This window comes from Schistocerca piceifrons, chromosome 4, assembly GCF_021461385.2.
Source record: "Schistocerca piceifrons isolate TAMUIC-IGC-003096 chromosome 4, iqSchPice1.1, whole genome shotgun sequence".
NCBI classification, from domain to species: domain Eukaryota; kingdom Metazoa; phylum Arthropoda; class Insecta; order Orthoptera; family Acrididae; genus Schistocerca; species Schistocerca piceifrons.
The window spans coordinates 276076050-276090574 of NC_060141.1; positions in this window are offsets into that span (position 1 = coordinate 276076050).

The following is a 14525-nucleotide window of genomic DNA, read 5'->3' on the forward strand; positions in this document are numbered from 1 at the left end:
CATGCAATAATTTCGTACTGAGGCCTCAGTCAAGTGGACTCGAAATTGCTGACACGGCTCCCTTATGGTTATTATCTATATACTGTACTGAAATCATGTGCGGCCTTTAACAACAACACTTCATGGTTAGGTATGTCATTACGCATATAAATTACACATGAAAACCAGTAATAATACAAATATACATAAATAAAACATAATCAAATAAAAATGTCATACATATACTAACTATTCAAACAATATAAGCATTGTTGTTCATGCTAGCAAACCTTTGTTATCGACTTATTCAGGGACAATAAAAGGCTTTAAATCCCGGTGTCGACATAGACCTTCTATCTTTCGTGTCCTTGGATTAGTTAGAAGCTAACAACCTTCGTGAGATATTTTCACGATTAAATGTGACTCTGTGTACAAGATTTGCCACATTTTTTTCTATATACTAGAAGCTTTAGGATGAGTCCTCGGTAAGGCCAGATTGTCTTCTTGGTACGCATGGATCGACCTCTGCCGCTTATGTTTTCGACTCCCTAAGTTGAACCTATCTGCTTATAAAGACTGCTTGATTTTATCTTTTCTCACCATATTTCTACATCTTTGAGGTTCATTCAAGTTCTGATGTCATGAGCTCAGTAGGTTGAAACCTGTCAACTTATGGGGTTAGTTGCTGTAAATATTCTCAAATAGAGGGACATACTGCACCTACTTAGTATGCTGTGTTGGTGAGTAAGTTCTTACAAAGCTGTCAAATTCGCGAAAGATTCTTTCAACCGTGTTCGCTCTGGGATTAAAAATGGACATAAAAAAGGTTTTAACACCTTGTTCCGTTATAAAGGTCTTCATTTGTTGCTTTTGAAGTAAGCACCATCACCTGTCAAGAAAGAAACTTTTCTCCTTACTTTTGGGATGTAGTCACTTATTAATTTTCTTGTGATGGAAGTGAAGTTAGAACTCCTAGTAGGGTAGAGTTGTATGTGCTTGGAGAATACATGATAAATAGCTACCAAGTACTTAGCGCCCCCCTCCCTCCCTAGCCGTAGGTAAAGGTCCCGTCACATCGACAGCTGCTAATTGTAGTGATTGTGATGGTATAATCACATGTACTTCGCTAAATGTACTACAGTTCGTCGCTTTAACCCTTAGACAAACCAGACAGGTTCTTATTAACTTCCTAACACGTTCATGCAAATTGGGAAAATAACAATAGGTATGTATTTTAGTTGCACATTTTTTATGCCGAAGTGACCACAGCTGTGGTGTGTGTATCAAATAACTTTATCTGTACTCTCTGCTCGGATATATACACACACTAATGCTCTGTATCAGGGTGCTACCTAGGGAATAAAACATCATTCTGCAGCTTATGTTGCTTCCTAGCGTTCTCTTTCTGGATTACTTTTTAATAAATCTTTTTTCCTTCTTCGAGTAGGAATCTGCATCTTGTAGGTCCCTCATCTCCTCATATTTTCTCAAATATGCTTCTCTCTGGCTCCCGTCTTGTATCAACATCATCTTATATTCGGTTGACTGTCGACAAGTTCTGTGAATTCGGGCAACCTTGGCGGCAAACGGGAGAAAGCATCCGCTACCACATTATCCTTTTCTTTCAAATGTCATATTTCAAGATCATAACCCTCCATGGGTAATACCCACAGGATTTTCCTGGCTCGACGGGATAAAACCCAGTCTTGACGGTCACAGAAGACCACTACGTGTTGACCTGAAACGTAATAATGGGACTTCCTTAGTTCCTAAACCACAGTCAATATTTCGAGTTCAGTTGCGGAATATGCCTGTTCACAACCGGATGAGACACGACTAGCAAATCATATTATTTTAACCTAGGTTTGTCCCGAGGTCTGATCGATTTGGAACAAACACGCTCCTAAACCACAGTTCGGCGCATCTGTCGCTAGATAAAAGTATGATGTAGCAGTTCAGAAGTGACTAGAGCCTCTTTGATTCTATCAAAGGCTGTCTTGCATTCCTCAGAGAAAAACTAAAAGTGCGTTCGTCGTTAGCAGGCTTAACAATGCAACATTGTTCAGCATCTGTGCAGGCACCAAACACCTAAATAATAACGCTAGGCCTAGGAAAGCTTCCAAGGTAAATGCTTTGGTAAGGTAAATGCCGTATCGCATTAAGCTTACCCGGATCAGGCATTATCCCTATAGGCGAGATAATATGATCCGAGAACTTTATCTCCTCTTGCCCGAAGTTTGAATTTTGTAAGTACACCGTCACACCCGCTGCCTGCAAATGTCTCAAGAGCACGATCTATGAGTTCTAAACGCAGCTATAAGTAAGTCAACATAGAGCGTTACCTTATCTAGCGAGTCCGACCATATGAGTGTATTTAAGTCCGCAAAGAAGACTCCGGCGCTCACATTGAGCCCGAAGGGTAACACTCTGAATTGCTAACTTCGGCCAGCAAAAATAAAGGCAGCATACTTCCTACATTCTGCTGAAAGTAAGACCTGCCAGTACGAAGTTTTTAAATCAAAGCTCGTTAAATACTGTGCTCCTTGAAATTTTTGTATTTGCTCTTCCACATTTCCAGGTCGGGTTCGCACTAATACGATAATCTTACTGATATCACGTGCATCAAGCACGAGACGTATGCTACCAGGAGATTTGGGGCCAGCGACTAACGGGCTGCTATATGAATATAAGGAAGTCTCTATTATTCCCATTTAATCATAAGTCGTATGTCCTTAGACACTGCCTCCATTTTACTCCATGGTACCGAATAGGTAGCACGGCAATAGGTGTCACGAGATTTGACCTGCATATCGTGTATGTATATGTTAATTATCCCCGGTTTTTCGCCGGCCGCGGTGGTCTCGCGGTTCTAGGCGCGCAGTCCGGAACCGTGCGACTGCTACGGTCGCAGGTTCGAATCCTGCCTCGGGCATGGATGTGTGTGATGTCCTTAGGTTAGTTAGGTTTAAGTAGTTCTGAGTTCTAGGGGACTGATGACCACAGCTGTTAAGTCCCATAGTGCTCAGAGCCATGTGAACCAACCGGTTTTTCGGAGAATACCACTGCTTAATGCTTCAATAACTGAGCGAGTTGTTGCCGCTGTTTACCATCGAGACCTCACTTTTGCCGTTTTCAGTTACACACGGGTATCTTTCACGAGTATAGTCACTGGCTATGTGCAGTAGTTTAGATTCCAAATAGGTTAACTTCAACCTTCTGCAATACTATTCATGTAAGCAAGTTGTTTTTATCATTACCAGTTCGACTAACTATCCTTCATACGTAAGTGAGCAGACAGCTCGAGAGTGGCAGATCCTTGCGTCCCTTCTCTTAAAAATCGCAAGCCTGGAATACAGGCAACCCGCAAAATTTTTCACGACGAGGAATGAGCATTTTATCGCTTCATTTCCCACTCGAATGACGGCCTGCACCTTCCTCTCAATTCGCTGGATACGTCCACGTATGGCTCCTACAATTCTTAAATTTAGAACTGGCGATGTTGGCAACTTATTCACTTGATTGGTGCAGTTGAGTAGGTCGTTGCCCATAACAAATACACTTGTACCTATATGAGTAGTTACATTCACAGGCATTCCGCGTATTTTTGCCTTGATTGCGGCTTGTACCAACTCAGTATTTCGCTGTACACATTTTTTCGCATGAGCACAGAGTTCTTCTTTCAGATCCAACTCTTCTTTGTATCTAAGCATGGATATATTTACATGTCGACAGCCCCGCATTCGTGTTCCCACGACCACATGCAAAAGGCTTACATTAGTCGTGTAGAGTTTGACACTTGCGGTGTACTTAGTTGTGTGTCACCTATAATTTTTACTATTCTGACGCTATGAGATTACTGTATCAGTTACAGTATGTCATTCTTTGCGGGTGGCCGCTGTGGCTGTTGTCTATGAGCTGGCATACTAATGTTATTCACAGAATGGCTCTTACTCTGTGGTGTTTGGTTTGAATGCCAGTTTACTGGTTCTGTCTTTTGTACTTTTTCATTCACCTACCTCATGTTTTCTGGTTGGAGCGAGTCATTGTAGCCTTCATTTCTCCTCTTTCTTTAAAAATTGTTGGTCCCGTTCTTAAACGAATTGTTATTGCTACCCCCATAATTGCCTTGAATTCCGTACCCGTTTTGGTGGTTGCCAGTGGTTCTGTTACTGAAATCATTGCCTCTTTGGTGTCCATTTTTCTTCGGACTGTTTCCATTCTGATTTCCATTTTTGTAAAAATTATTATAGCCCATGCCACTGTTCCCTTTCTCACGCTGCTTTTCATTTTTCTGTATGAGGTCAAGTGAGTCAACAGTGGCCATAAACTGGCCCAGGTCCGTATTAAGGGCTTGGAAAGTTTTTCCCTAAAGACTGTTGGTAATCTGCCTTTCAGTATGCGCAGTACATCTCTTGAAGACACTGGTTCATCCCAGTACGAATTCTTTTTGTAAGTAATTTACATAGTATTTTCGCAGGTTTCCCTCTCTAGGATTATATGGTTCGGGATTATTAACCTGTTTCCTTCAGCGTTCTTGAACACACTTCGACCAGAAGAGTGATATAAAACACTTCTCAAATTCCGAAAGGTTCTGTCAGTGATTTCCATCGCCTTCAATCCTACATCGTGAATTATAAAGGGAGTAACAAACTGAACCCACTGTCTCTCTGACCAAGAAGTAGGCAGTACATTCCTGAAACTCTTAAGGAAAATTACGGGATGCACCGTCTTTTTCTCTTTCAAGAACGTCTGGATTTGTCTATGTTTTATAAGCGACTCTGTGCTTTACATTTTCCAAGGTTGGCACTGCAACGCCAGTGGCTGTCGCGCCAACAATGCACCCGTCGCTGCTCGGGCTGCTTGACCGCCGTTTAAAATCTCGCAACGTGCAGTTACCGTACCGATTACTATTATTTAAGGTTTCGTTAGGTTCTCTAATCCTGCTCTCGATAGTTTCACGGCCTGTCAGAACCATGCGCTTCTGTATTTCACGCACATCCTGTGGCCGTCGTTTATTAAAGTCATCTTTCTCACGATTTACTGCACTGTTCAAACGTTCCAATGTCGCAGTAGCTTCGGCTACTATTTTCCACAGTGCTAGTGATATTTTTAACCTGGCCTTGAGGTGTTTGGTGAGTTTTTTCTAGTCTATTTACTGGTGAATCCAGTTCACCCACTTTGCAAGGCAAATCCTTATTTTGAGTAACTAGTTCTTCCATTTGTGCTCATATACTATCTATCGACCAGCAGGGATCGATCAAATTATCACATGTGTCAGGTAAGGTGAGGACAAGAAAGGTATATCCGTGAGGAAGTTCCTGTTTACTTCTGTCTACAGTAATACTGGATCAGCTGAGTCCATTCGATACTGAAACGCGCCTCTAATAGTCGACACATCCCTACGCCCGACCCCAATTCTTATAGTAAACACTTCCAACTCCTATAAGTGGCAAAAGAGTAACGAAAAATGCAATCTAATACTGCAGTTGATAATAACAAAAAAGTGGCAGAATGTGAGATATGCAACTTGAATGGACCACTAACATCGAAGTATATTCACTTTCAAAGTCACTTAGTACAACCCAAAATAAATTTATAAACAGTCGAGGATACACTGACCGCCAGCGTCGAGAATCTTACGAAGTTGTTCGGTCATCCTATTATCTCTTTCGAATTCACAAATTCTTTCCCTTTCCTCACGTTCCATTTCCTAAAACCTTTATCTTTCTTCATTTCCTTTACTTCTTCCCTTTCGTCTCGGTCCTTTTCTTCCATCCTTTCTCTTCCTTCCCGTTCCATTTCTTTCTCTTTCTTTTCCTTCATCCTTTCCCTTTCTTCCCGTTCCCTTTGCTTTACTCTTTCCCTTTCTTCTCGTGCTTTCCCAACAGAGAAATCGTTTTCTGTCGCCGTAAGCAAGAACTCCTCATCTGTCGTTACGACTAGTACGGTACTTGCAGCACCGTCAGCAGATGTGGCGCTTGTCTGTTGTTCCAGCGTTCCCACGATAGAACCAGACATCCGACTACCTATCTTGGTTTCCAAATTCTGGAATTCCGAGCAATTACCCTCTATTTCGGTATAAGCAAACTCGCGAATGTTATCAGTTTCCTCTAACTCTGTCACGTTATCTCCCTGTAACCCTACTTTTCTCTTGGGCCTACTCATATTGAGTACCACAGCACACTAAGCGCAACATTCAAACGAAAAGACAAGATACAAGAAATATTAACTCGCTGGAAACACACTATAATCTAAATAAAAAAAGATCACTCTCACTACTGTTTCCCGCCAAGAAGCAGTACTGAGAATCCAAAAATGAAATTTCACCTATTGCATGCCCCAATGGACACAACATTTATTCTTGACGCTTGAGATTGCATGCCACCGTATCCTTAACTTGGACGTTATGCAGTTTTATAGTGTTGCTCGGGGTCTTTAGCAACAACCTCTCTCAGCATATTGTTTTGCCGATCAATTTGTACCCTCGTAGGTGATGTTGCACATGAAAGAAAATACAACATACATTACAACACAAATGTTCTGTCTTGCACCATACACGTATTACTGGCCCCACGTTGGGCACCATTGTAGTGATTTTTTTAATGTTTGTGTGTTGTATGTGAATGTGTGTATACTTAACAAATCTCCTAAGATCACACAAGGCTACACTCAACATATTCACTACAACTTCGTATCACGAGCGATTACTATTATTTATTATATTGTTAAGTCTTTCTATATCCAAGTACCCGGTAAATAAATCTTGGAATGTCGGAATACATCTGAAATAAATTAGCATCAGATCGGTGTGAAGCCCCTTAATTATGAAAATCTCGTAACCTGAACAAAAGAGAGCCGTGAAGCTGAAACCACAAAAAATGTTTAATATCGATGTGACTTTTTGCAAAATGAATGAAATTAACGTCACTGTAGTATGTTTACACAAGAATTGCTTGCAACCCCTCTCCATTTTTCTTTACGCCACTTAACACTGGATTAATTTGAACACGAATCCGTCGTCTTGCAAATGGCGGCCAGTAGTACAATTACAATTCGCACTGTATCGCACGTTATTAATCTCTGAAAAAAACGTACCACATATAGGGATGCTACTCCTACTGAAATCAGTGATTTAGTTATAAATGAGGTCATACATTTACCAGAAGTGCGTTACCAGGTACATACGTCTACAACCACGTGTTTTCTCCCATGAAGATCCGATCAAAAGTAGTGTAACTCAGAAAATCTAATTTTATCGTTTCATTGTTCTGTCGTATTCTATTGCACATAAAATAACAGTTCTTTTAAACATGCCAAGTCAATCGTAAGTAAATATTTCTCTTTCCCAGAGGACCAGTACATGGTGTCCTTGTATCTGCTCGCAGTGCAGCATTTGTGGCAGCTGAGGAAGAAGAAGCAGAAAGGAAGATTGGGATTTGACATCTAGGCGAAGTGGTGGTCATCAGAGCTGTAGCAGAAGCACATAAGAAAAAGGCTGTATTCTCTTCAGCGGAACCATCCCAATTTCTGGCGTAAGGGATCAAGCGAAACCATAGAAAATCTAATTCTGGATTGCTGGATGATGATTTCAATAACCGTTTTCCCTGTTGCTACTTCAGAGTCTAATCACTGCGTGAGGTTATTCAGTGAAGGAAAAAGAAGGTATATAATATTGTGATCCTCCTTGTTTCTAGCAATTAGTGGGAATGGGCACACATTCTTGGACATCTGGAAATCTATTGCTAGAACCTAAGCATATGTGAATCTCTTCCACAAAATTCCACATAATGTAGATGAGGCAAAAGTTTATGTGCTAATGAAAATGAGAAATAAATCGAAACCTGTTTTTTCATTAAAATATTTTATGCAAGTATTTGACAGCAATGATTTTCATTGTTAAAAGCGACGTACTCACTATAGGTTACCGCAAGAAACATGTAAGATTAAAAAAAAAGGTCAGATAAATCCAGGAAACGAAACAGAAACTTCACAGAAATGCAGTCAATTGAATCATTACGTTGATAATTAATATATTCAGTACATGAAACTGAACGAACCTCAATGATACAGAAGACACTCTGCACCGTGACCATATAATGTGGATAAAAATGAACGCAACGCAAATGCGGCTATGCATACTGGGTTTTAAGGGTTAATACAACTAAATTTATGAATATGTCGGTTAGCAGTGCTGTAAAGGTAAGTCCTCGTAGTTTATAGACTGCATAATGAATAATTTTTGTAGCACCTCGTAAAAGTTATAACTTGTAATATTGCCACTGTTAGTCATAGATTGCTGTCGTTGTTGAAGACATTACAGTCTTTTAAATGTGCTAATAGTATCACATAATAAGTGACGATAAGTGAGCTCCAGAGTAAATCAAGAGAGTAACTGTGACTAATGCCAAGGCAACAGTGCGGGAAAACTGACCGACGTAAAATGAATGAGTTCATTAAAGGCAAAGATGTGACACAGTTGGATAAATATGCGCACTGAATTTGGGTATGCTACCAGTTTACATGCCTGGAACACACACAGTAAACATAAATCACAATCACGGCGGAGAAACCGAACTTGTTGCTTCTAGCAAATGAATTATGGTCTTAATTACAGATAAATATCTTCTCTTTTAAAGAACATAGCACAATTGACAGAAGTGGTACCCATAACATAATAATTATCTAATATATCTGCTGACATATAGTAAACTTAAAATTGAAAGCATACTTGCGCAAAGAGCCATAACCCTGTAACGTGACCAACTGTTACAGTACTAAAAATTTAGTAACGTATGCTATGCGGTCAAAATTGTTCGGACATCGATATGTAATGCGGAATGAACCAATAGATCTCACGACAGGCGGAGAGGTCACAAGAGGCCGGTACAAAAGGAGACGAGGGGTGCTGCTCTGTCGGTACAGAAGCAACAACAACCGAATGGGTCAGTCAGGAGACCCCTGTGACTTCGAACGAGGACTAGCCATTAGATGTCACCTCAGTGGCGAACCACTTAGGGACAGTTCAAGTCGTCTACAGCTTGCCAAGCTGGCGGTTGATGATGTGGCTGTGGAGTTTAACGGCGAAGGAACAAACACAGCTTAGAGAAGAGCCGATTGACCTTACGTACTGATGGACAGGGATGGTCCAGCATTGCTGAGGGTTGTTGAAAAAAATCACATGAAATCGGTGGAGGGAATCGTATGTGAGTTCCAAAGTGCTACCAGCAGTCCAGGCGCAACAGTGACTGTGCGTGAGGAGTTAAAAGGATGGGGGAATAATGGTCTAGCTAGTGTGCTCATAAGCCACCCATTTCTGTAGCTAATGCTATGAGGCGGTTATTGTGATAAATAGGGCGATACCATTGGACAAAACTGGCTCAAATTGCTCTGAACACTATGGGACATAACATCTGAAGTCATCAGTCCCCTAGTACTTAGAACTGCTTACACCTGACTAACCTAAGGACATCGCACACATCAATGCCCAAGGCAGGTTTCGAACCTGCCACCGTAGCGGTCGCGCGGTTCCAGACTGAATAGATGATTATAATGATTGATTTGGAGTGATGAATCACACTATACCGCGATGCAGTCCGATGGAAGGATTTTGTTTTGGCGAATGCCGGAAGGGTGGTACCTGCCATCATGTTTAGTGCCATCAGTGAACTATGGATTATGTGGTGTTACGGTATAGAAGCATTTACCGTGGTAAGGGTTTGCCACCCCTCATTTCACTTAAGAAAACGCTAAATGTGTAAGGATATGAACACATTTTACAACACTGTGTGTTTCGTACAGTAGAAGAACAGTTCGGAGAGGATTAGTCTTTGTAACAACATGGCAATTTACACGAAGCAGTCTATGTGAGGCAATATGTGGAGGCATAAGTGGACAATAACATCCCTGAGATGGACTGGCTTGCCCACAGTGCTGACATTGTGAAACCTTTCCGTCTCCTCTATACCTCTTTTGTTAATGATAACCTTCCCTTTTACAATAAACAATGAAACCTTTCCTTAGGATTTCTATCTCTTGCTTAATAATAACAAATGAAATCTTCCCTTTGAAATTTATTCTATTTCTCAATCTTCGCATACAAATTTAATTTCTGCTTTTTAAAAGTGATTTTCAGCAAAGCTGACGTTATTCTTTAATTAATTTGACTTTAGTTACGTAATTCATAGTTAAACCTTTTTCTTGACAACAATAAAATTTTGCAAAGTTTTACGTTGATGGTTTTTGGGATGGATTATAATTAGAAATACAATATTGCTGGCGAAAGTTAATTATATGATTTTACAAACGTTCAAATGGGGCTTACTTTTTACAATAATCTTACAACTAGCAATGCGCAAACATACCTTCAGTAGTCTTGAATTTCTCAAAAAATTAATTAAATAATATTAGTTCCTCTTATTATAATCGTTAGCTGATGTCTCTGTACATCCGTTTATAATCTCTTGTAAATCATAGCTGGTGGCTGGCAGGCACACCGCTTCTCTCAACCTCTCGCTTCAGACCTGCTACCGACTCGCTTAACTTCTCGCTTACTACTGACATCCTACGAACGCTAAAGTGCGGTATCTCCTGCCAACAATGCTTTCTGGTGCAGACAATCCCTGCTACCATTACAAAATGTATCAATGCGCGGTCTTTCCCGATCTTTTCATAAAATGTATCCGTCCATATTCCTGCTTAATCCTATTACTAAAATATAAACATCTTTCATAAATTGTGGTTTGACAATAGACAATAGAAATATACACGTCTTACAATTGACACAATGGAACGCCTTTTGGATGCGTCAGAACATCGACTTCGCTCCAGACCCCAGCGTCGGAAATAGCTACCTTTCCTGGTTTCACCTCCTCAGAAGGAATGGGCTGCCATCATTCCACAGGCATTCAGACACGTCGCTGAAAGTTCAAGCCGTCATAAAGCCTACACCATATTAATGTCCGGAGACTTTTGAGCAGTAAGATTTGAGAAAATTATTATACTCAAAATTTTTGATTTAAGTGAATCTGAATTATAAGTCAGCGAAGAACGTTTTACCAGCAGAACATGACAAAGGCTCAACAACATTGTTTCATTGGTGGTTGGAAAGATCAACATGACACTAGACCTGAAATCAACAAAGGGAACAATAATGGCACGTAAATTCCTATGAGGGACAACCATTCGTTGCTAGCAATCTGGTTTCTCATGTAGTAAAACTGTACGTCGAAAATGGAGTGAGGTACATCATCAATGTGTGCTCAGAATCACTGAACAGAATATTGGTCGAACACAAGAACTGAACCACGCAGTCTTGTTACAACATATGATGACCGCCCGTCAGCTCTGTGGCTCTGGTCAGACCACTTGGTTTTTCACCGCAAGCAACTCTCAAAATACGAGATAATAAATAATTAATAGTTGGTCATATAAGTGTGACATCTGCGCATTTTATACACGGTGTCCGAGGATATGCAGGTACTGGATTTGAGGACACCTCAGATTTTCGGACGCAACCAGCTCACGGAAGGATCTACCGGGTCTGTCTATCATTCCACGACTCCCAGGCGACACTTTTCTCTCTGTCATGCCCCTCCAGAGTTCTGACAACATCGCACTGCTCGAACACAATCCCTGTGCTTATTTTGCTCTCGAAGCAGGGACAGGACATCGTCGTGTTTAACATGAAAAGACAAATTGTTCAAATAATAATCCATCTTCTCTAGTCTAGCAGAAAGCGTTTTCGGCCTCAGAACATGTCTAAAACAGAATGAGATTTTCACTCTGCAGCGGAGTGTGCGCTGATAGGAAACTTCCTGGCAGATTAAAACTGTGTGCCGGACTGAGACTCGAACTCGGGACCTCTGCCTTTCGCGGGCAAGTGCTCTACCAACTGAGCTAGCCAAGCACGACTCACGACCCGTCCTCACAGCTTTAATTCCGCCAGTACCTCGTCTCCTACCTTCCAAACTCCACAGAAGCTCTTCTGCGGACCTTGCAGTTCTGCATCTACCCATATCTTGTAATTTCTGCGGCGTGCAAGAAATTTAGTCAGTGTATCTGTGGTTTTGTAAGTCGTGAATAGTGTTAGGAAAATTAATTGTGAAACTTATTAGGAAATATCAAGTTGACGTGGTTGGTACAATACTACATATCGGATAGACACGCAGAGAATAATCGACTTATCATCGGACGTAGTGAGTGTATCTAAATTGCAATGATCATCACCAGGTATACGACTGACGACTGTTACACACACCAGCAACAGGTCACATAGGGAGATCACATGGACGACAGCACGTTATTAATTGACCTCATCCGTACATGCGTCGTTATTTTGGATTTATATCTTGATTTCTGTCCTTAATGAACGCTTATTGTAACTTTGTAAAATACGTATGACGTGGTGAGGACTTGTACTACTCTGTGAAATCTCTGACTTCGGACATGAGCATGTCTCCGGGCAGTGTTATCTCTTCGTTAATTGCGTCACGTTATAAAATTGATTATAAATCTTGTCTTGTTCGAGGAACTTGTACACCCGTCTGTATTTAACTCGATAAATTTGCTGAATGCTAAACAAAATCCATGGAGAACAATAGCACAGTATACGTTAAAAACTTAAAAAATTATCTTTGTAGGGGCAATGAAAAAGTTTCAGTTTGAAGGCCGCACAGTCCAGAACCGGCAATCCAGTCAGGCAAGATCACCGTCTGCATTGAGGCTATCATCCCACCGATGAAGCAGGTTGAAGATTCCTTTTTGGTTAAACACCATGTCCTGCTGAGTGAAGAAGTCTGTAATTGCTGCTGCACATCTGCGTCCGACAGGACAAGCTGACCCTTCAGGGCCTTTGTTAAGGGACGGACGTCGTGATAATCGCATGAGGAGACGCCGGGGATACAGGGCTGGTGCTCCAGTGTCTCTCACCTGAGTTGGCGTAACTTCTGCTTTGCGACATTAGGCGTATTGGGACGTGCGTTATCATGAAGCACCAGCACCCCTTGTCGCACCATTCCACAACGGTGCCTTTAGACTGACATGCTGCCTCAAATACATTCTTCATTGCTGTTTACCGGTGTTTGTCCTTCCGCAGCCAAGAAAAGAATAACAGCACGTTGGTCCACTTTAGGTGCATTTTATAATAACGCCGCAGTAGTTCACGTTATTGCTTTCATCATATGCACGTCGGTATGTTTTCTTTTTTTCTTTTAATTTTGTTTTCTGTAGCCTTTACGAAAACTTAACGAGTGTCGCAAGTTGTGCCTGTACTCTGTGTCTATTTTAATGAAAGAGAAGACGAGAATACATATCTTCGAGATTGGCGTAGAGTCTTTGTTTTGATCAGGAAAGGTGAAAATAGATCTTTTTCGATGTTTGGTACAATTACTTGTAGTTAAGAAAGAGGACACTGAAAAGAACGTTGCAAACAATTCTTCGATCTAGAACCCCATAACGGTGTAACTTGCGAGTTGACCGCTACCTGTGAAGACGGAAGATAATAGAAGTAAAGAATAAAGCCACCTCAGAAGTTAAGCAACTTAATTTTCTGGAAAAAACTTCGCTCCACGATGAATGTTACTCGCAAAGAGCGCTGACGATAACCACTGTAGTTTACCTCAGACATACAGTGGAAGGATTCACTAAATTATAGCCGTGGACTGTCGTAGTCTCGAAAAGTATATGTATAACGCGGCTAATCAATTGCTTTATGCTGTACAAATTAAATTGGAAGTATGCGAGTCCTTTATTCGCACGATAAAAGAATATGATCTGATAAAATGACATGGTGGACTGGCCTCACGCCCTAAATTTTATGTCTCCTTTCACGTAATAGCTTTATATGAAAAGATGATAACTAAATAGCATTAATACACAAGGAAATTGTCTGGCTTTCAAATAAATAGGTTAGATAAACATTAAATGAATTCTGTATACTCATAAATACTGGAAGACTAATGTATTGGTGCTTACCCGATGGCAACTGTAGCAAGGAAAACAGCGCGAAATAGCAACGGTTCTCCTCGCTGCTCGCGGTGGTCTGCGGCGTCTTCTATTTATAAGCGATCTTATTACAATAAGTTAAATATCACTACGGTTCTCTTTAGTCCTGTGCCTCATGACATACTTTGTAAACTTAACGTATTGAATGCAGGGTAAAGAAAATAGGATATGGGATCTTATGTTTGTCCCCTTGATGACTACGATACAGGCTATCTAATTACTGTGAGCAGTCATTCAACTAACGACGATAATATTAACATACATGAGGAATCGTAATATACACATTTTTAAATGACAGGATAGAGGCTTACATTAACATTTTCAGTTCATTAAATAGTTGGAAATGAGCGTATTCTCATCATCTCACATTGACGTAGTATTAGAATATTTCATGTACATGTATGTATCAGGGTGTTTTTGCCTTCATAGTTAATTACTTACGTTTGGGAAAACTTTCATTTTCAGCACTAGTAACGGGAGGATTCACATACGTCACGTTAGCATAATGTTTTTGTTTGTTTTGTAGATGTGACGAAGGGCCAGTA